We start from the raw sequence: 21,906 nt of genomic DNA on the forward strand, positions 1-21,906 counted from the left end.
AGAATTTTATTCTGAACACAATAACCAGAATGCACTATAACCACCACAGACCACTCCATGATTGCTAAGAGTTTTAGCTTTACCTTTAAAAAATACCTCTCCCAAACCCCTAAAACCTAAAAAAAAAAAATTACCTAAATTTGTCAACATCTTATCAATCAGATCACTCTTTTTCAAAAAATCCCATGCCTCTCCTCTGGATTCACTCTTCTGGCTGAAGTTCACTCTCCACTTCTTTTAGTGAGGATCTGTGAGAAGTAGATTCTTTCAGTCTGCAAATTTGCAAATGACTTGATTTGACGTTATTCCTGAATAACAGTTTAGTTGATCATGAGGTTGTAGTTGCCAGTTACTTTCCCTCAGTACCTTCAAGCTCTCACTCTGATGCTTCCAGGCATCTATTATTGCCAGGAGATGTCTGCTTCAGTCTAATTGTTGTTCTTGTGTAGGAATGTATTTTTCTTTATTTCATTAAAAATTTTTCACTTTATCCTTAATGTTCTACAGTTTTACTGGGATCTATTTAGGAGGATTTATTTATCCTGCTTGGAATTCAGAATGTATTTGTAATCTAAGTACTCATCCCTTTCTTGCATTCTGGCAAATTCTCTTCAAATAGTGCTTTTCAACCATATCTTCCTATTAAATGTATGTTGGAACTCAAAGATCAATATAACCTTAAAAAAAAAAAAAAGTTTTTCTGTGCTACTTCTAGGTGCAGTTCTCAGCTCCATCTTCTAATTCACTTAACGCTCAGGCTGGTTTGAGTCTAAAAGTTTATTACACTTAAAAAAAATTCTCAACTACGGTAATTTTTCATTTCTAAGAGTTCTAATTAATTCTTCATATCCACCTGTTACTTTTTGTTTCATAATTTACTGTTCATTTTTAATAAATGTGAGTCCTTTCTCTCTTTGAGCATATAGACAATTAAAAGTCTCTGTTGGATGGTTTCCTAAAATTTTTTATGTCAGGACTGAATTTGTGTTCCAATGCTAATATTATTGGATGAGTTCTTCTTAGCATTTAGCATCTTCCTCATTCCTTTTGGAATTTGTGCTGCAAGCTTATTTTGAGAGAAATGTTTATTTGTTTGTTTTTGTTCTCCATTCTTTCTCCCCCATGCTCACTCCTTCTGATAGCTGCCTCCACCTTGCCACCTGGGAATGTAGTTCAGAACCAGGTCTTATAAAAGGTAAGTTGAACTCCTCTCAGTGATAGTGGGGCTATTACAGATTTAGTCGCTGAGCCAAAGTCCAGTTCAGTTCCTGGCCGTGAGACTGCCATGTCCTTCTGCCTTGCTAGGTCCAGCTTCTTTAAGCCATCTGATTCCAGCAGTCAAGAACTGTTTTATTTGGACTCCTTTCCTCCTTAGGGAATTTCTACCCAAAGCCTTGACTTTAAGCCATCACCTTACTCCACTCTTGTCCTATGCAGAGCACTTTTAATCCTCATCACCCAGCAGGAGCCAGATATTTGCCTGCCACTGCCCACTTCCAGAACAGCTGCAGCTCCACTCATCACACTGTGCTTCTACTCTATAGAGAATATGTATATATGTGTATATTATGTATTGTTCTGACTACATCTTTCTGGTTCCCTCTTTTTATGTTTGATTAATTATTGCCATGTACTGAAACATGCACTTAATGTACCATTTTGATCTAAAAGCAACTATATGTGTTTTTCTATCCTCAGAAACCTACTGCCACTGTAGTGGACACATTGGCTGCCTACCTAGTATCTGTTCCTACGTTTTTCTGCCCCATAGTACTCAACGGTGTAACTCTTCACTGCCCACATGCCTTGAGGGGGTCAGTCCTGATTATATTAAGCCATGTAATAATTACATTTCCCTAGCTGTAGTGGTTTATTTAGAGGCAGACATGTGACCAGTCCAATAAGACTCTGCTTGGAAGGCTAGAGTTATATATTCTCTTTTTTCCCTAAAAACATGGTGTACTGCAAATAACACCTAAAATTGCTTTAGTCATTTTGACATATATTTTATATACATGTGCACACATACACACACACATGCGTGCGTGCACACACATATAGGAAGCACACAGAGTAGAGAGAAAAATGGGAGTCAAGCCTTGATTAAACCTCATTTGAAGCACATATTAACTCTGGACTTTTTAAATACAGGCATCAGTAAAGTCCATTTTTTTATTAAGACAGTTTAAATTAGGTTTTCTGTTACTTAGAGCCAAATATTTAACAGAGAACCTAAAGTGGTCATTACTACTTGATACCTAACCTACTGCTATATGTGTCTGTCACTGCTTTCTAAGAAGGAAAAAATATTGTTTTTGTTACATGTTTCAGAAAAAGACAAAGGTCAAAGGAAGGGTGGGGTGTAATGATATCTAACTTGCTTCAAGAATGAGATGAATTAAGGCCTAAGAAATCCCACATTTAAATGGAACAAACAGCACAAAGAATCGGATGCTGACTGAGAGCTGGGTAAATTCTAGGAACTGACCACGGAGATAACCCAGAGAACAAGTTGAAAAGATACTCTTTTTACAGGCAATACCAGTTTTTGTTTTTAAGAAAAAAATCAACGTTAACAGTCAACAAGTAAAACACAGCCAAAAGATGGGGAAGGGGCAGAGAAAGAGTTAAATGAAAGAAGCAGTGCCATCTGGCAATTGGGAAAAAAAGTGACTGACTTGACTTTAGAACTAAAAATGCCACCAAAGTTACAAATGCCTAAACTCTTCCAACAATGTCACACTCAGGACATTTTAGAGAGACACAGCTAGAGAGGGAACACAAGCAGGGGGAGTGGGAGAGGGAGAAGCAGGCTTCCCACAGAGCAGGGAGCCCAATGGGGGCTCGATCCCAGGACCCTGGGATCATGACCTGAGCCGAAGGCAGACGCTTAACGACTGAGCCACCCAGGCACCCCAGGACATTTCATTTTAAAATTAAACTTAGGTTGGGATGCCTGGGTGGCTCAGCTGGTTAAGCATCCAACTCTTGATCTCAGCTCAGGTCTTGATCTCAAGGCTCTGAATTCACGCCCCACACTGGGCTCCATGCTGGGTGTGGAGCCTACTTAAAAAAAAATTTAAGCTTATGTTAAAGGAAAAAAAGACATTGTAATCAGTAAGAGAAAATACATAGGTTATTTGACGAGTTTTAATATGTTTATTTTATTTTGTTTTTTAAAGATTTTATTTATTTATCTGACAGAGAGAGACACAGCGAGAGAGGGAACACAAACAGGGGGAGTGGGAGAGGGAGAAGCAGGCTTCCCGCCGAGCAGGGAGCCCGATGCGGGGCTCAGTGACCTGAGCCAAAGGCAGATGCTTAACGACTGAGCCACCCAGGCGCCCCTAATATATTTAGTTTAAAATGTAAAATACAGCGAAGTATCTAGTCTCATAAAGACCCAATGTGGAAAAGGTAGCTAAGTAAACTGTATTCTTGCAGTTCTTTCTGACTGACTTGCTACCATCCCTAAATAACATTGTACACGTATCTTTTAAGTGATTATATTCAGAAATTTGTGAAAAGTCCTACTTATTAGTACTTAGCAACATATTTATGGATATATCTCCTCAGGCAAGGGAAACAAAAACAAAAAAAATAAACTCTTGGGACTACACCAAAATAAAAAGCTTTTACACAAGAAACCATCAACAAAACAAAAGGCAACCTACTGAATGGGAGAGGATATTTGCAAATGATATATCCAATAAAGGGTTAACATCCAGAATATATATAGAACTTACAGAATTCAACACCAAAAAAAGACAAATAATCCAGTTTAAAAATGGGCAAAGAAGCTGAATAGACATTTTTCCAAAGACATACAGATGGCCAGAGACAAATAATGAAAAGCTTCGCAACATCACTCATCAGGGAAATGTAAATCAAAACAATGAGATATCATCTCACACCAGTCAAAATGGCTAGTCACAAAAAGACAAGAGATAACAAGTGTTGGCAAGGATATAGAGAAGAGGGAAGCCTCCAGGATTGCTGGTGGGAATGGAAATTGGTGCAGCCACCATAGAAAACAGTACGGAGGTTCCTCAAAAAATTAAAAACAGTAATACCATAGGATCCAGTGATTTCACTACTGGGTATTTACTCAAAGAAAATAAAAACACTAATTTGAAAAGATATATGCAACCCTCTGTTTATTACAGCATTATTTACATTATTTACAATAGCCAAGATATGGAAACTGCCCAAGTGTTTATCCATAGATGAATGGATAAAGATGATATGGGTGTGTGTATATGTGTACACACACACACACACACTGGAATATTACTTAGCTATTAAAAAGAATGAGATCTTGTCATTTGCAACAACATGGGTGGACCTACAGTGTATTACGCTAAGTGAAATAAATCAGACAAAGAAAGACAAATACCATATGACTTCACTTATATGTGGAATCTAAAACAAACAAATAGAAATAAATACAGAGAACAAACTGCTAGTTGCCTCTGGGGAGGGGGGAAGGGGGGGAATGGGCAAAATAGGTGAAGGAGATTAAGAGGCACAAACTTCCAGAGGGGAAAAAAAGTACTACTTATTGGATAGCTTATCAAATACATACAAATATCACTATTTTTTTGATATATATGTGTTTATGGTTACATGAAAGAGAGCTAGAGACAATAAACTGTCCATTTTTTAATCAAATGGGTATATTTCTACTATTGGACATGTTTTGGTCTTAGAATTGTTTTGTTTCTCTGATAATTACTGGCAATAAAGATAATAAATAAGTATTTAAGGTTGCTGAACACTGCCTTGGAGGAATTGCTAAAGATCTTAGTGAACAAAGAGAAGCTTCAGAAAAACTGAACAGCACTAAAACAAGAACAAGTTCCCAATTCTGGGTATGTAAACAAAGGAAATAAAATCACTCTCTTGAAGAAATATCTGCATGTTCATTGTAGCATTATTCACAATAGCCAAAATTTGGAAATAACCAAGTGTCAGTCGACAGCTAAATAATACAGAAAATGAATATGTGGTGTGTATATATATATACAATGGAATACTACTCAGATATTAAAAAAGGAGGAAATCCTGCTATTTACAATACCATGATTAAACATGGAGGACATTATGCCAAGTTGAAATAATACTGACACAGTAAGACAAATACTGTATGATCATATTTATATGTGGAATTTTAAAAAGCCTAACTCATAGAACCAGAAAATAGAATGGTGGTTGCCTGGGACTGAAAGATGGAGGAAAATGTTGGTCAAAATGTACAAACTTTCAGTTAGAAGATGACTAAGCTCTGAAGTTCAAATGTACCGTATGGTGATTATAGTAATACTGTATTGTATACTTGAAATTTGCTGAGTAGATCTTAAGTGTTTCAACACACACACACAAAGTTAACTATGTGAGGTAATGCATGTGCTAATTAACCTGACTGTGGCAAACATTTCACAGTGTATAAGAATACTAAATCATCGGGGTGCCTGGGTGGCTCAGTCATTAAGCTACTGCCTTCGGCTCAGGTCACGATCCCAGGGTCCTGGGATCAAGTCCTGCATCAGGCTCTCTACTCAGCGGGAAGCCTGCTTCTCCCTCTCCCACTCCCCCTGCTTGTGTTAGCTCTCTCTCGCTGTCAAATAAATAAAATCTTAAAAAAAAGAATACTAAATCATCATGTTTTACCCCTTAAAAAATCATGTTGTGCAACCTAAATATATACAATTTTGTCACTAATACCTCAATAAAGCTGGAAGAAAAAGGAACAAGCACACTTTTAATCTGGAAATTAGCTGTTCCTTTGTCACTGATTTTATTTTTATACATAGAAGTTTAAGCTAAATTGATCATTCTTATGTCTACTTACTGAGTCATTAAAAAGGGACTTTATTACGGGGCGCCTGGGTGGCTCAGTTGGTTAAGTGACTGTCTTCGGTTCAGGTCATGATCTCAGGGTCCTGGGATCGAGCCCCGCATCAGGCTCCCTGCTCGGCGGGAAGCCTGCTTCTCCCTCTCCCACTCCCCCTGCTTGTGTTCCCTCTCTCACTGTCTCTCTCTCTGTCAAATAAATAAAATCTTAAAAAAAAAAAAAGGGACTTTATTACAAAGATATAACTATAAACTTAAGTTTTAATAATAGCAAAAATTATTTTAAATAGGTAAATTCTTTGCCCACACCACAACAGAGTTCTTTATGGAATGCCTACACACAATCCAATTCTCTAATTATTTTCCTTGCAAGAAATCTAGAAAAAGTCTTCAGTAGAATGGTACTAAGCAAATTTGGCATGACAATTCAATAGTATAGTGACAATCTCAAAAGTTCTTTCATTTTTTTTTTTTAAAGATTTTATTTATTTGACAGAGAGAGACAGAGAGAGCAGGAACACAAGCAGGGGGAGTGGGAGAGGGAGAAGCAGGCTTCCTGCTGAGCAGGGAGCCCGATGTGGGACTCGATCCCAGGACCCTGGGATCATGACCTGAGCCGAAGGCAGACGCTTAACGACTGAGCCACCCAGGCGCCCAAGTTCTTTCATTTTTAAAGGATGAATAACAAAACAAAGTCAACATGGAGTCAATGAAAAAATCTGCACCAGAAGACATTCATCAGCTCTACATGAAGAAAAGCATACCACTGACAATTATTTAAAGTAAGAAATTGAAAAAAAAATCCAGAAAAAAATGTGCTTTAGGAATATGCAAAAAATTAAGAACTCAGGGGGAGGAAAAAAAACAGTATTAGAAGGAGATTGGGATAAAACAAAACTGCAAGTAAAATAAAAACATAAAAGAAATTTAAAATCCAATTTGTGAGCAGTAAGAAACAGAAGAAATACTGCAGAAAATCAAATCCGGGACAGAAAGGCCTGCTTAAGAAGCGATACAAAAGAAAAGAAAAGGGTGCCTGGGTGGCTCAGTCGTTCAGCGTCTGCCTTCGGCTCAGGTCATGATCCCAGGGTCCTGGGATTGAGTCCCACATCCGGCTCCCTGCTCTGCGGGAAGCCTGCTCCTCCCTCTCCCACTCCCCCTGCTTGTGTTCCTGCTCTCGCTATGTCTCTCTCTGTCAAATAAATAAATAAAATCTTAAAAAAAAAAAAATGAAAAGAAAAAAGTTAAGGATGTGTGACATGATTAATACAACTTGAAACCAGAGCTAACCCATGAAAAATTCCCACAGAAAAAAAATGAAAAAATAAAACAAAAGGCACAAACTTAAGAAACTACTTCCCTCACTAAAAAAAAAGATTGAAGAAGCTGTCATCTTCCAGATAGGATTAATGGATTAAAAAAATCAGTAGCTATAACATTAAACTTTGAAATATTTTAATCACTCTAAATCTTTACAATGCAACCAATGGCTGTACCTACTATGGAAACAGTACACAACAAGATCATGGAAAGAGCTTATATCCACAGCTAAGATGGTGTAAATATGCCATAAGCTGTGTATCTCACTGATTACTTTGTATTTGTATGTGGGCGTTAAGTTACTCAGGGCAAACACAAGAACCTAAACTCATGTCTTCAAATAAAAATTGTACTTTTTTTTTTTTTTTTTACATTTACTCCCTTTTTAAACCATGCTGTCTTATATTATTATTCACTTGCAATTAAGTATTAAGTCTTCACACTTTATAAATAAAAAAGGCCAAGTGTATTTTGTTACTTACGAATTAATTCTTATAACAGAAATGATGTATATCAGCACAGTCAGTTCTTACTACTACTGAGACAACATATTCCAAAATAAATCCTAGTTCTCAATTTCTGGATGCCTGTATTTTTGTTTTTAAATGCACAGCTGTAACACTTGTAAGTTAATTTTTTAACCTAAGGTAAGAACAAAGTAGCAAAAGAACACACTCCAACCCAAGCACTTTCATGAGTCCTGAAATGTGTTATATAAAGAGGACAAGCTTCCTGGTGTATTGGTTTTGAAGGTTAATTAATAACACATTATTATTATCAGTAGTAGTAGTATAGTTATTTATTTCCACCAGCCATTGATAAAATAATCCAAGCCTAGTTGCTAAGTAAGTGAAGCTGGAAATAAAATTAGTCACTATGAAAATGACGACACCATGAGAGACTATGGACTCTGAGGAACAAACTGAGGGTTCTAGAGGGGAGGGTGGTGGGGGGATGGGTTAGCCCGGTGATGGGTATTAAAGAGGGCATGTTCTGCATGGAGCACTGGGTGTTATATGCAAACAATGAATCGTGGAACACTACATCTAAAACTAATGATGTAATGTATGGTGATTAACATAACATAATAAAAAATAAAAATAAAAAAGACTTTGAAACAAAAAAAAAAGAAAATGACAGTGTTTCAAATAATTTATATATGAAAAAAATTTACAACTAACTTTCTAAAGAGTTGTCTATACCTGTAGACTCCAATTCCTCTCCTATTCTCTCTGTAAAACCAGGTTTTACCCCAGGTTTTCTCCCCCACTATTCTCCCAAAAGTGCTCTTGCGCAGTCCCCAAGGACCTTCACATTGCTAAATCCAATGGCCATTTCACAGTCCTCATCTTACATGACTTGTCAACTGAGCAGGAGGAGACACAGATGATCACTTTCTCCTTCCTGAAACTCTCTCTTCACTTGGCTTCCAGCACTCCACATTCCTACCTTCAAAGGCTTTTTTTTCCTCCTCAGTCTTTGAGGTTCTTAATCTCTCCAACCACTGAATGTGGAAAGCCTAGAGCTCAATCCTCAGTTCTTTAGACCAGATCTCATACAAGCTCATGGTTTTAAATACTATCTACTTGTTAAAGACTCCTAAATTTCGATTTCAAGTTGCAATCTTTCCCATCAACTCCAGTCTCCTATAACCCCATGTGAACAGGCATCTCAAACCGGACACATCTAAAACTAACTCTTAATTCCCACTCTACCCACCTCCCCTTATCTCTCCACCCTTAAATCTTCTCCATCTCAGTAAACAGCAAATCCATCCTTCCAACAGCAGGCCAAAGAAAGGCCTTAGAGTCATGCTTCATTCTTTTACCGGTCCACTCCACATCCAATCCATCAATAAACCCTGGCAGCTACCAGCTGGTCTAAGCCCCCATCATCTTTCCCTTGGATTCCTGAACCAACCTCCTAACCAGTCTCCCCTCTTCCATCCTTGCCCCCACAGTCGATTCTGAACACAGCAGCCAGAGCGACTCTTTAAAACGTTGTAAGATCCCCCAACTCTGCTCAAAACCTTCCACCCATTCCCCTCTTCATTCAGAGAAAAAGCCAAGGTCTTTACCAGGACCAGTTAGCTCTCAGACCCCATTCTGCCCTCCCTTACTCTGCTCAAACCTGCTGGCCTCCTTGCTGGTCCTCCAGTAAGACTGGCAGTTTCTGGGCTTCTGCACCTGCCTGGTACACTATTCCCCTAGATAGCTCCATGGCTGTCCTCCACTCCCTCCAGTTTTGTTCAAGAATCTTCTCCATGACGCTGTTCCTTATTTTAAAACTGCATCTGCTTCTTCTCTGGTTCTTCTATCCCCCTTAGATGCTTTATTTTTCTTCTTAGCAACAGTTACCATCTGACTGGATATATTTTAATTTTTTCAAATTATTTTGTTTATTGTACCCACTCCTCCAGTGCTCCATGAAGACAAAGATTTTTTTTTTCCCACCCCTGCAACCCCAATGTGTAGAACAGTGCCCGGCCATGGAAGGCATTCAATATACATTTGCTACAAGAATGTTGAATATGGAAATTCTTATATCCTGATAAGGCTAAGAGATTTGGGAGATTCTAATATCCAACCTCTTTCCTCATGGGAAATAGGACTTCCCTTCTGATGTTCATGGGAACAGTGGAAATTCTTTATCCTTCATAATAAGTAACTCAATTTGCTCTAAACAACATGCCAAAAGTCTCTTCATTCCTTTTTACTCCAGTCTCTCTCCAGTGCCTTTTCTATATCCAGTAAGATATTAACTTATTGTCATTGAAAAATCTTTCATTTCCCTTCAGTACTACTGTCATCATATTGCAAAGGCAAAGTGAACTCACTAAAAATGGTATCGAAACACAAATAATGAAGAATAGTAATGAAGCATACAAACAACCAAATAAACCCAACTCTTATTTCAAATCAAACTGCATTGGTAGTGGTGAGGGCCTTAGTCCAAGCTTAACTTATTATCCATTTTAATCTTCAGTGAGCAAACATTTTTCTCATTAAACTCCTTAAAAACTAAAAAGCAGTTGGTATAGGGCTCTTGCATATAACCATGAAAATTAAGCCTGAGAGAAATCAGTTCAGGCTACAATCAAATTAAACAAACAAAACCTCTAGAACATGTATGGACAGGTAACAGAAGCAAGAACACCGCAGTAAGGCAGATGAAGCTCAAATCCCAGCTCACCCTCTGCTAGCTGTCTGACCTTCGACTAGTTAACTCAGACTCTCCGTGCTCAGTTTTCCTTATCTGTAAAATGGAAATGGAACCTCACAGGGTTGCTGCAAGGATTAAATAGAGGTATTAGGTATTTCAAACACTCAGCCCCATGTCTGACACAGAGTAAGCACTGAAAATAGTTATTACTATAATTCCTATACCACTGATATTACAGCTGTTTAAGCTAGGAGCTCCTTGGTACCATTGTTATTTTTATTTATTTATTTATTTTAAAGATTTTATTTATTTGAGAGAGAGAATGAGAGAGAGCACATGAGAGGGGGGAGGGTCAGAGGGAGGAGACTCCCTGCAGAGCGGGGAGCCCGATGATGCGGGACTCGATCCAGGGACTCCAGGATCATGACTTGAGCCGAAGGCAGTCGCTTAACCAACTGAGCCACCCAGGCGCCCCCATTGTTATTTTTTTTGAAGAGTGAGAGGTGTCACTATTCAGTGGTATATTTTTTTTTTTCCTAATTATGTTCAGTAGCCAATTTTAAAGAATAAATATATCCTTTCCTCGAGGCAGGGCGCTGTATTGGAAAACCTGGCGGGTAAACCACCCGCTTCCTAGCACTGCACATTAAGAGACAAATGGTTCTTTACGACACGGGGCCATGTGCCATTCTGGACTGTTCAGTCACACCGCAACAGCTGTTTACACCTAGACTGCGGGCTCCTTACGATCGGCCACGGACTGCCGCGTTGCTGCCGCGAAAGCACACGCTCGGTCCGGGCGCAACAACCGAGCGCCGGCGGAGGGTTGCGGCTCAGACCTCCCGATTAACCGCGAGCGCACCCCGGCCCGGGCCCGCCCGCCCCGGGCCCGCCCGCCGCGGCCCGCAAACCCGGGCTGGCCGCCTCCTACGAGCGACCACGGCCTTCAGCCGCAAAAACAAACAAGAACCCTCGCAGGCCCTTTCCCATCCCTCACGAGCGGCAGAGCTCTGGACCCGCAACGCCCAGTCGGGCTCCCTCCCGCCGCCGAGTAGGTGCGGGGGTGGGGGGGTCCCCTGGCCCCTCGGCCAGGCCTCTCCGGTGCGTCAGGGCCGGCAGGGGAAGTGTCAGCGGCTCAGTCCTAGGGCCGCCCACGGGCCCCGGCCCAAGTACCTTCGACACGGTGGAGCAGAGGAAGCAGCGGCGGCGACAGCAAGCTGAGGGAAGGAGAGGCCATAGAGACAGGCAGAGCTCTCCCCCGGGCTAGAGCGGCCTCACGCCGCGTCGGACGGCGCGCCCCCTGGAGGCGGGAGGCCCAAGCGGCTGCTCTGCTTGCCCAGAACTGGAAACTCAGAATGAGGGCAAGGATCAAACCTGGCGTGGGGAGAAAAGAATGACAGCCTAGAAAGAGGTTTCTCCGACCTGAGTCCAGGAGCACTTTGCACTATTCACATCCTTTTCTAAATATACATCCTACCCCGTCAGCTAAATGAAGGCTTCAAAGCAAGGACCGTTTTATTAAGAGCTGTAGGCATCAATTAATAGTCACTGGTCTCTAGGTAAGGCTAATGTATAACCCAAATGGACATATTCATAATAGTAACTGCTCTAATTCTAAAATATGATGCAAAGGTTTTTTTTAATGGTTTGGATATTTACATCCCATATTTTAGGATTCCTGGACTAAATGCAACATGTATACAGCCAAAACTCACTAAAAATGTGGTGGGTAGTGGGGTGGTATAAGTTCATTTACTGGAAACATAAAATTCTATACATATATTGTTCCTACAGACATCCTCTGCACAGTGATTATCCCTTCTCTGAATTCTAGTACCACTGGCTCAACCAGGCCACCCTCTGGGATGTCTCATGTCCATCCACTCAAGCGCTATTATTCAGTCTAACAGTTTGTTCTTGGTAAAGCCATGTAAGTGTTTGGGATGATTGTCAAATTCAAGAGAATCTCTCTCAAATTTCTTTCATTAAGAATTATGATTTCAGGGGACACCTGGGTGGCTCAGTTGGTAGAGCATCTGAGTCCTGATCTCAGGGTCATGAGTTAAAGCCCCACATTGGATGTGGAGCCTACTTAAAAAGAAAAAAGAATTATGATTTCAGGGCATTTCACATTTTCCAGCGAAGTGACTAATCATAACTATTAAATACTCTCTGGATGGGTGACTTTTATTAACCAAGTTGTCATGGATATCTTCCTTGTGGTTTGGGTTGAGTTTATAATATCTTCATTGATGCCCGTAAATTGTGTCAAATCCGCAAAGAATTTAAACCTTTTACCAACGTGGGAATACACAGAGATTAGGATGCACTTCTCTTCATTAATTGGCTTACCAAAAAATCTGAGAGCCTATTTATTACTTCTATTCAAACATATTTCTTCCCCTTTGTGAATTACTGTTCTTGTTTGATCTGAAAAAATGCCGGCACTAGGCAGACAACTTTTTTCTCTGTTGAGATTAAGGGGGTGAGATGCACATACACATATTCTGTGATGCCTCCTTGTCACCACACCTGGGGAATTCAGCACATTGGTCATTAGGAGTGTTCGCAGAAGCCATTCCTACACTTCAACAATAAATGCTGCATGTGACCATGAACCGCATGAACGTATCCCGTTAAATGCAAAACAGAGTATTCCCAACTGCATTTCTGCTTAGCAAGAGCCCCAAAATATCTGTATTCACTCCAGTGCTACTCAACCAGAGAAGAGAGCCTTGGGAAATCTGAGTAGAAAGAGACAGCAGTCTTTATTGTAGTTAAAATATATTAATTTTGCAAGCTTTACAGAACCATTTGACGTGTGAACATATTTCCAGGGTCTTGGAAGGGAACTGTACAAGGGAGGGGTGGGCTGTATTCATTTCCTGTTGTCCCTGTAACAAATTACCACAGGCTTAATGACCTAGAACAACACTAATTCATCATCTCACAGTTCAGGTCAGAAGTCCAAAATCAGTTTCACTGGGCTAAAATCAAAATGTAGGCAAGACTGCATTCTTCTGGAGGCTCTACAGAGAATCCATTTCCTTCCCCTCTCCAGCTTCCTGAGGCTGCCCATATTCTGTGGCTTGTGGCCCCTTTCTCCATCCTTAAAACCAGCCATGTAGCATCATTTCTCCTTCTGACCTCTGCTTCCACTCTTGCATCTTCTCTAACTTTGCCCCTCCTGCCTCATTACAAGGACCCTTGGATTACATTGGACACACCTTGATAATCCTGAATCTCTCCATCTCAAGGTCTTTAACTTAATCACATCTGCAAAGTCCTTTTTACTGTGCAAGGTAACATAGTCGCAGGTTCTGGGGACCAGGACATGGACATCTTTGAGGGGATGTTATTCAGCCCACTACAGGGCCCTGAAGCCCAAACTCCAATCCCTTCAGGTAAATCGGCCTCTTTTTCCTCAATACCAAAATCTGTTTGGTCCCGAGTTCTGACTGTGGGACTTCCATTGGGGAGGAATACCTGTAACTACAAGTGGGATAAGTGTTATGAAGGAAGAGAGAAGAAATGCTACGTAAAGACAAATACAATGGGACCTCATTTAGGTGGAAGGGAGCAATACCTTTGAAGAAGTGATATTGTCTCTGAGACACAAAGGATGAGGAAGAGTTATTTATGTGATGAACAAAGGCAGTGTTCCAGACGAGGGGATAGTATGTGCAGCCTGGGAATGGGGACGTCAGAAGGTCATTGTGGGGGCGCCCGGCTGCCTCAGTCAATAGAACATGCGATTCTTGATCTCAAGGTCCTGAGTTCAAGGCCCATGTTGGGCCTGGAGCCTACTTAAAAAAGAAGGAGGAGGAGGAGGAGGTCAGCGTGGCCCAGTTGTGTCCCTACCATTGAATCCTTTGCACTACCACAGTGAATGGCATGTAGTAGGTGCTCAAGAATATTAGCTTAGTAGTTCTCAGCCCTGGCAGTACATCACTGTCACCAGAGGAGCCTAAAAATACCAACACCCAGGTCCTAGTCAAAACCAAGTAAGAACTGTTTTGAAGTACGGCCCTGGCATCCATATTTTAAAAAGCTGCTCAGGGAATTCCGATATGCAGCCACGGTGCCGGGCTGAGAACCACCATGTCAGATACAACTGAGCGAGTGAATGAATGAATGGATGACAGAAAACATTTGCTTGGGGTAGGATTTTCCTTTAGGTGGTGTTTTCCCGGTTAGGGAAAAAAGGAGTTTGGGCTAAACTGATTATATATTACTCTCCAGTCTCAGAAAACTCAGAAAGGGTTTTCAAAAACAGAATTGAACGCTAATCAGAAGGGGCTGAGTGATCTAGCAACCATCCCAGTGTAACCAATTGTCCCTGTAGAAAGGAGATGTGTTGGAATGGGGAAAGTCCTTTAAAAACACACCATACTGGGGCGCCTGGGTTGGTTAAATGTCTGACTCTTGATTTCGGCTCAGGTCATCATGATCTCAGGGTCGTGAGATTGAGCCCCGCATGGGGCTCCATGCTGGGTGTGAAGCCTGCTTAAGATTCTCTCTTTCCCTCTTCCCCTCCCTCTCTAAAAAACAAAAACAACAACACAAACCCAAAAAACATCATACCTACAAAGGAAAAGGAATTTCTACTTGTTTTTGAGCTTTACGACTGTTCAGGGTGGTTTTTGTAGTACTAACAAATGACCATCAGAGGGAGACATGCTACCAAAAGTGTTGCTTCCACGGGCGTCCCATCTCTCACTCCCGGCTAGGGAGAATCAGGTGTTTTTAACAACCCTGCGGATTCCCAAGGCTTACCCATAGAATGAATAAATTGCATATGTTTATCTACACAAGAGTTAGATTTGTTCCGGTTCCCCAACAGTTTAAACATTTAAACCACCACAAAAAAATGAAGTGTGCTTGTGTGCCCGGCATTATATCTGCAACACTGAGGAAAAAATTTGGAGTCTAGGAGTATAATCTGTCCCTCCAGCAACCAACACAACTAGAAATTAAGTATGCAAGCAAAACCTTCAGAAAGGGATCTCTCTCCCTTTATTAATTGCAAAGTAAACATCTTAGATCTTGAATTTCTGGAGTTACTAAGATAAGAGTTAGATCCCTGGAAAGAAGAAAAGAACTTGGCTCCTCGCTGCAACACCCATTTGTTGTTTTTCGTTGCTCTTACCCACATGTGCCAGAACCACATGGATTTTCACACATATATTAGACTAATGTATGTGATGGGGACGTATATAGTGCTTAGTCCTGATTAAGCTTCCCTTCCAAAAGTTAAGGAACTGATCATTAGTAAGGGAATACATTTTGCAAAGGTTTAAGCAAATGCATTGCTTTGCAAAGCCTTTAAAAGCAACTGGTGAGAAATTATGCCTGTGACCACCAGATCTCAGTCCTTGAGTAATGAGATAGGAGCTCTTAGGCATGTGAAAGTCATATCTTACTTGTCATATAAGGATTATGTGGGGAACCTAAGAAACCATCTCCCAAAGAGCACTGTTCTATGTCGTTAAAAAAAAGTCAATAAAAACTCTCCAGAGTGCATAAGAAATGATCATGTCCACATATTGATAATTTATTTTATACTTCAAAACAAGCACTAGAAACTCAGAAGCCAATAGGTTTATAAATTTTTTTTTTCAGAAGCAGGCAAGGAAAGCCAACAGGAGATAATTAGCCCAGGCTAGCCTGGCCTTTTCTCCTTTCCTTTCTGGCCCTAAATATCCTTCCTAACCTTCTAATATTCCCACTCCTTAGAGACCATGCTAGTTCCAGGTTTGTTCAGTGTGGGCAAAGGAGAAGCTAGGGAAGGGTTCATGCTGGTCGCAGAGGGCTCCGGAATGTCTGCTCGGTCCAGAAAATGAGCAGCTGGTTCCAGCAATCTGTGTTGTTAAAGGGTTTGCTGCAACCCTGGAAGGGCACTTAGCTCACTCCGGGGGCTCACAATGAACCGATATTTTCGGCTTAAAGGGATCTTAACTCTCACATTAGTCTCCAAATAAACTCCTGGCGATCATTCAAACAGAAGCAAAACTCCTCTCCTTCTCAGTCCTGAAACATAGTCCAGGGAATGAGCTTTATCAGAACTTGCCTCAGTTCTGCTCTCTTCCTCTCAAAACACAGAGCCTGGACTTCCATTTCCCTTTTCCAAAGCTGTGAAGCCCCAGTCAGGAGAAAGCCCAAGGCTACTCTGACAAATATTTTCTGCCAATACAACTGGACTAATACATCTTTTGAACTTAAACTCCTGACCAACAAGAAAGCAAACTTGTGACATTTTTATGTCACAGGGGGGGTTGGATAAGTAATGTGAATTGCTCTTAGCCTATGCATTTGTTTTAAGGCAAACAGAATCAGAAAAGACTTACAAATGATTTTTATTTTTTATAAACCTCAAAAATGTATTTTATGTGTCTATCTTCTAAGCTCACGAGGTACATTAAAAAAATAAATGGGAGTGCCTGGGTGGCTCAGTCGTTAAGCGTCTGCCTTTGGCTCAGGTCATGGTCCCAGGGTCCTGGGATCGAGCCCTGCATCAGGCTCCCTGCTCAGCGGGAAGCCTGCTTCTCCCTCTCCCACTCCCCCCTGCTTGTGTTCACTCTCTCGCGGTCTCTCTGTCAAATAAAGAAATAAAATTTTAAAATTAAAAAAAAAATGGAGTTAGTTGCCTTTTGTGTTTGTTTTTGTCATATCATCCAGTGGGATTTTTTAACAAGTCCCAGGTAACAAGTCCTTACCGCACTTGAGCAGGAAGGTTTTAGGATTTTTTTTTTTCTACAGAGAATTCACTAAGATCTCAGCCCATCTTCATTATCACCCCTAGCCCACATGTCACTTCTGTTTTAATTTTGACAAATGGAAAGGGAAAAAAGGATACAAGAGAAGAAAAACAAGGAATAAAGACATCTTGACACAAACGACCCACAGTTAATTGCAAAAGAGAAACTAATACCGACAAACGTAATTGAGATAAACCCAGTTACCTATAAGAAATCTTCAATTTAACCGCTATGATACGTATTCAGTCAATACATGAAAAAAAACCCCTCTGATATACAGTCTTCCTATTTTCTCCCTTAACACTGTGCCATACAAGTCCTGGGGCATGGAACCGCTTTCCCTTTGCACATAAATAGGTGCACTTGCTGGCATGGACCCTCTGGGCATCACGTACCACCAGCTATTGTGAAGCAAAATCGCTACAGTTGAGATCTGAATAGAACCCGTCTCCAACTGGTTGACTTTGCCACATAGATGTTTCATAACTGTCATTTCACTTGTTCTACTTAGCATTTTGCAGAAAATCAAATTCTAACTTCCCTTGATGGGGACCCAGATGCAGTAGATTTCCAGCCCCTCTTCCTCTGCACACTAGATGCGATACAAAGAGGGGGACCTCCCCAGACATTGTGTGGAGACTAGTTTTCAGTGCGAATGAGAGCACGCATGCGCACAGAGAAGCCAGCTCACACTCCCAGCTTCAGCCTGCCGCTCCAGGCGCCTCCATCCCAGACAACGGCTGCACCGCAGAACCCATCAAATAAGGGCTCATGTGGACAGATGGAAAAGCCATTAGGAAGTACAGCCAACTCTGTGTTCCCACATTTCCGGGACAGAAACCACATTCAGTGCAGGAGCAGTGCAAAATCACCAGGGTCAGTGCCTTTAAATCAACTGTCTAACCTCTTCCAAGATGTTACACAACCAAAGCCCATTTGGTGAGCTAAAGACTGTGCCTTACAGAAAAGTACACCAGCTACAGGGCTAGACCAAAGAGCCAAGCCCACCATGGACTTTTTCCATAGCTCTGTCTAATTTTTCTTATCTGGAAAACTGTTCAACACATGACTCCTAAGAATACAACAAATAGCTATTATCAAGTAACGTATAAGCAAAGTACAATTATATGTCAATAAAGTGGGGGGGGGGGAGTACAATGGTAAGGCTGAGAAGCCATTTTTTTTTAAAAGATTTTATTTATTTATTTGAGAGAGAGAGACAGAGCACAAGCAGAGGGAGCTGCAGGCGGAGGGAGAAACATGTGCCCCACTGAGCAAGGAGCCCGATGCGGGGCTCGATCGCAGGACCCTGGGATCATGACCTGAGCTGAAGGCAGACGCTTAACTGACTGAGCCACCCAGGCATCCCTAAAAGGCCATCTTCTAAGAGAGTATTGGTGTTAGGTATACATTTTCTTTCTTCCTTTTTTTTTAAAGACTTTATTTTAGAGGGGGGAGGGGCAGAGGGAAAGAGAATCCTGAAGCCGACTCCCCACTAAGCATGGAGCCCAATGAGGGGCTTGATCCCAGGACCCTGAGATGGTGACCTGAGCTGAAATCAAGAGTCAGCCGCCCAACCTACTGAGCCACCCAGGTGCCCCAGCCATACATTTTCTAGGTTAACTCAATGTGCTTTATTTTGGGGTGACAAGAGCCAGCAAAATATGTCTAACTTTTTCTTGACTATTTTTCTGGGATCTCCAAGGACAGGATTGAGATCACCCTAATGAAGGAGAGAAGTACCTTGCACTCCATCTCCCTTAGTGCAGAGTCTACATGGGCCCCTGGCCTCAGTCCTCCTGGTGAGCCTTGGTCCACACACTGCAAGGAGAGGACTAAAAAGCACCCGGAGAAGGAGAGTTGCCTCCGTTGCTGAGTTTCCTTTTGTTTTGTACTGTAGGATCACTTTGGCCATTCTTTTCCCACTAAGGCTTGGAACCTGTTTGATTTTCCACAAAGTAGGATCACTCAGCTCTTCTCAAAGTCGCTTTGAGGGCAAACTTAAGGTTAATTTCTCACTTACATATGTAGCATGAAGTTTGCTTCCCAAGGGTCCACCCACATGGGGATGCATGCAAGCCACAAGCTCACCACATACGGACCTAGACCAAGACCTGGCTTTGGGGCGCACATGAGCCCTTCAGACAAAGCCTGCACGTGATTCCCTCCAGAGGACCGATAAGGGCTCAGACCCTGTGGGCCTAATCACATTTGAGTCAGCTCTGCCTTTTTTTCTTCTATTTTGTCAACTTTTCACACTAGTGGGCTGGCCCGTGAGCCGGGTGCTTATGCCAGTAATTTTAGAAGAATGAACAGCAATGGAAACACATACATATGCGTAGAAGTGGGGAGCAGTGATGTTGGTGATGGCAGATGCATCAGGAGAAAATTTGGCTGACTGGGGACCAGTTTTATAGGTATAAATGGAGCGGATCTACAGACTACAGCATATGCTGGTAATTTCCAAAGACATGTCGCACCACTTAGAAGTTACCTGAAGGGTTTCTTTTTTAATTTTTTTTTTTTTTAAGATTTTATTTGCGAGAGAGAGAATGAGAGAGAGCATGAGAGGGATGAGGGTCAGAGGGAGAAGCAGACTCTGTACTGAGCAGGGAGCCCGATGTGGGACTCGATCCCGGGACCCCAGGATCACGACCTGAGCCGAAGGCAGTCACTTAACCAACTGAGCCACCCAGGCGCCCTACCTGAAGGGTTTCAGTAGCTGCCCGCCTTTACAAAGTTGACGCACTGGCTCGTGTCTTGTCCTGTGCTGAGGGGCTAGGCTGCTGGAAATGTCCTGCCCAGCAGCACCACTCAAGAGTGAGGTCATCACCCCCAGGACAGATGGGGGCCTACTTCTGGCCTCTCTCAGAGCCTGCAGCAGGGAAGGCCACTCTGGCAGTCAGAGTTTAGACTTTTTACCCAATGAGGAAGTGTTTTGATCCAGAAGTAATTCAAACCCACAACTCCTTCTACATAAATGTAGGCCCAATAATCTCCAAAGGGGCTAATTGTTCTTTCTTCTCCCACATAACTGCTAAGGAATGTGCCATTTTACAAAGTAAGTTTTGAGTTTTGTCTTCCACTATCCCAGTTCCTTTCTTCTTCATGGTATATACTGTGAATGTGCTCCATCACTTCTTTCCTCTTGTATCCTTATATTGATGATAATCTCTATGTCTTGGGAAAAAAACTGTTAAATACAATCCTTTTGTTTTTGCCATCTTCAAATAAGGGATAAAGTGCTCTGCTCATTTTATAGGAATGCTGCATTTGTGGGGCACCTGGGTGGCTCAGTCATTAAGCATCTGCCTTTGGCTCAGGTCATGATCTCGGGGTCCAGGGATCAAGCCCTATGTCGGGCTCCCTGCTCAGTGGGAAGTCTACTTCTCCCTCTCCCACTCCCCCTGCTTGTGCTCTCTCCCTCGCTCTCTCTCTCTGTCAAATAAATAAAATCTTAAAAAAAAAAACCTTGAGGTAACTTCTAAGTGGCGTGACATGGCTTTGGAAATTACCAGCATATGCTTTAGTCTATAGATTCACTCCATTTGTGTATGCATAGGTACTGATCCCTCTTCTCTCTTAGCTTTATCTCCTAACTACTCCCTAACCTAAAACTTTGCCAACACACAGTGGTTTGCTCATCATTTCCCACTCATTGTCCCATTAGGGCCTATCTTATCCTTTCACATGTGTGCCCCCATCGCTCCCCCACTTGGCTCTCCTTCTTCAAAGTCTCTCTTCCCCGTGGGCCTTCCTGACCACTCCCAACTCCCTCTGACACACAGGTCCACACTATACATTGGACACCCACCACGTGTTGTCTGGGATTACTAGCTCTCAGATGTCAAGTTGAAACATATGGAACGGACAACATTCAACTACTTTTGACCTGCAAAACAGCAATCAGGTATGGTTCGATCTAGTATATGCACCTTCTCACCCCCAAATACAAGTTCTGTTTGCATTCCTAGTGTCTCCAATAGGCCCTTACACAGTGCAGGTGTTTGCAATTAAAAAGAAATCGATGGACTATTCTTAAATTGGCAAAATAGTAGATAAACTTCTATTTTAATCTGAAAATGTATCCTAATCCATTAATACCATCACCATGGATGATTTGGGATGTTTACTATACCCCTCCCCTTGCAAAAACATCCTACTACTGCCTAAAATATAAATATAAAACTTTATGGCACTAGAAGTTATGGCTGGAGGCACTGCTTTATAAACATTACAGGGTTTTAATAGATTCTATACTACAGAAAGATCATTCTTAGAATTTTCATCAGTAAATTTTATATTCACTAGAATATATTTCATATTTATTACATAATTAATTACACAATCCAGTGAGAAAAGAACATTAGGCACTTTAATTACATTACATAGATTCCTCTGTCCCTCTCCCTTATTGCAGTCTTAATTCCATATATAATTACATTTATTATCATGATAAACTGAAACTAAATAAGGAAAAATCTAGTGAAAAAAATATCCATGGTTTTAAAGCTAAGAGACTTATTATAGTATCTGATTTTGAGTGCAGGGCCCCATTGCTTTCCAAAATAAAAATATTCAAAATAGCATGTGATTATTGAATTGAATTTCACATTCTAAAGATAAAATACAATTACATCAGTGGAGAAACAGAACACGGGGCAGCCTGTTACTTTGAGTCTATCCCTACTGGTAGGCTCAGAATGACGTAAGGAAAGAAATTAGTATTTCATCACCTCCTTGCTTGGTGCTGTGGATGGATCAGTGAAGTCCAGATTTCTTTTTCAATGATTCCATTTCTTAGAGCCAAATT

At 41.4% G+C, this 21,906-nt stretch overlaps 1 protein-coding gene across 1 annotated transcript in view; it reads right to left on the reverse strand.

The window, feature by feature from the left end:
* Positions 1–11,574, reverse strand: part of ANKRD46 (ankyrin repeat domain 46) — a 35,880-nt gene extending 24,306 nt beyond the window's left edge. The window contains exon 1 of the mRNA XM_021688268.2: positions 11,509–11,574. The gene's annotated coding sequence lies outside the window, so the exon portion shown is untranslated. The remainder of the gene's footprint in view (positions 1–11,508) is intronic.
* Between the last annotated feature and the right edge of the window lie 10,332 nt (positions 11,575–21,906).

This window comes from Neomonachus schauinslandi, chromosome 4 (genome assembly GCF_002201575.2).
Source record: "Neomonachus schauinslandi chromosome 4, ASM220157v2, whole genome shotgun sequence".
Lineage (NCBI taxonomy): Eukaryota > Metazoa > Chordata > Mammalia > Carnivora > Phocidae > Neomonachus > Neomonachus schauinslandi.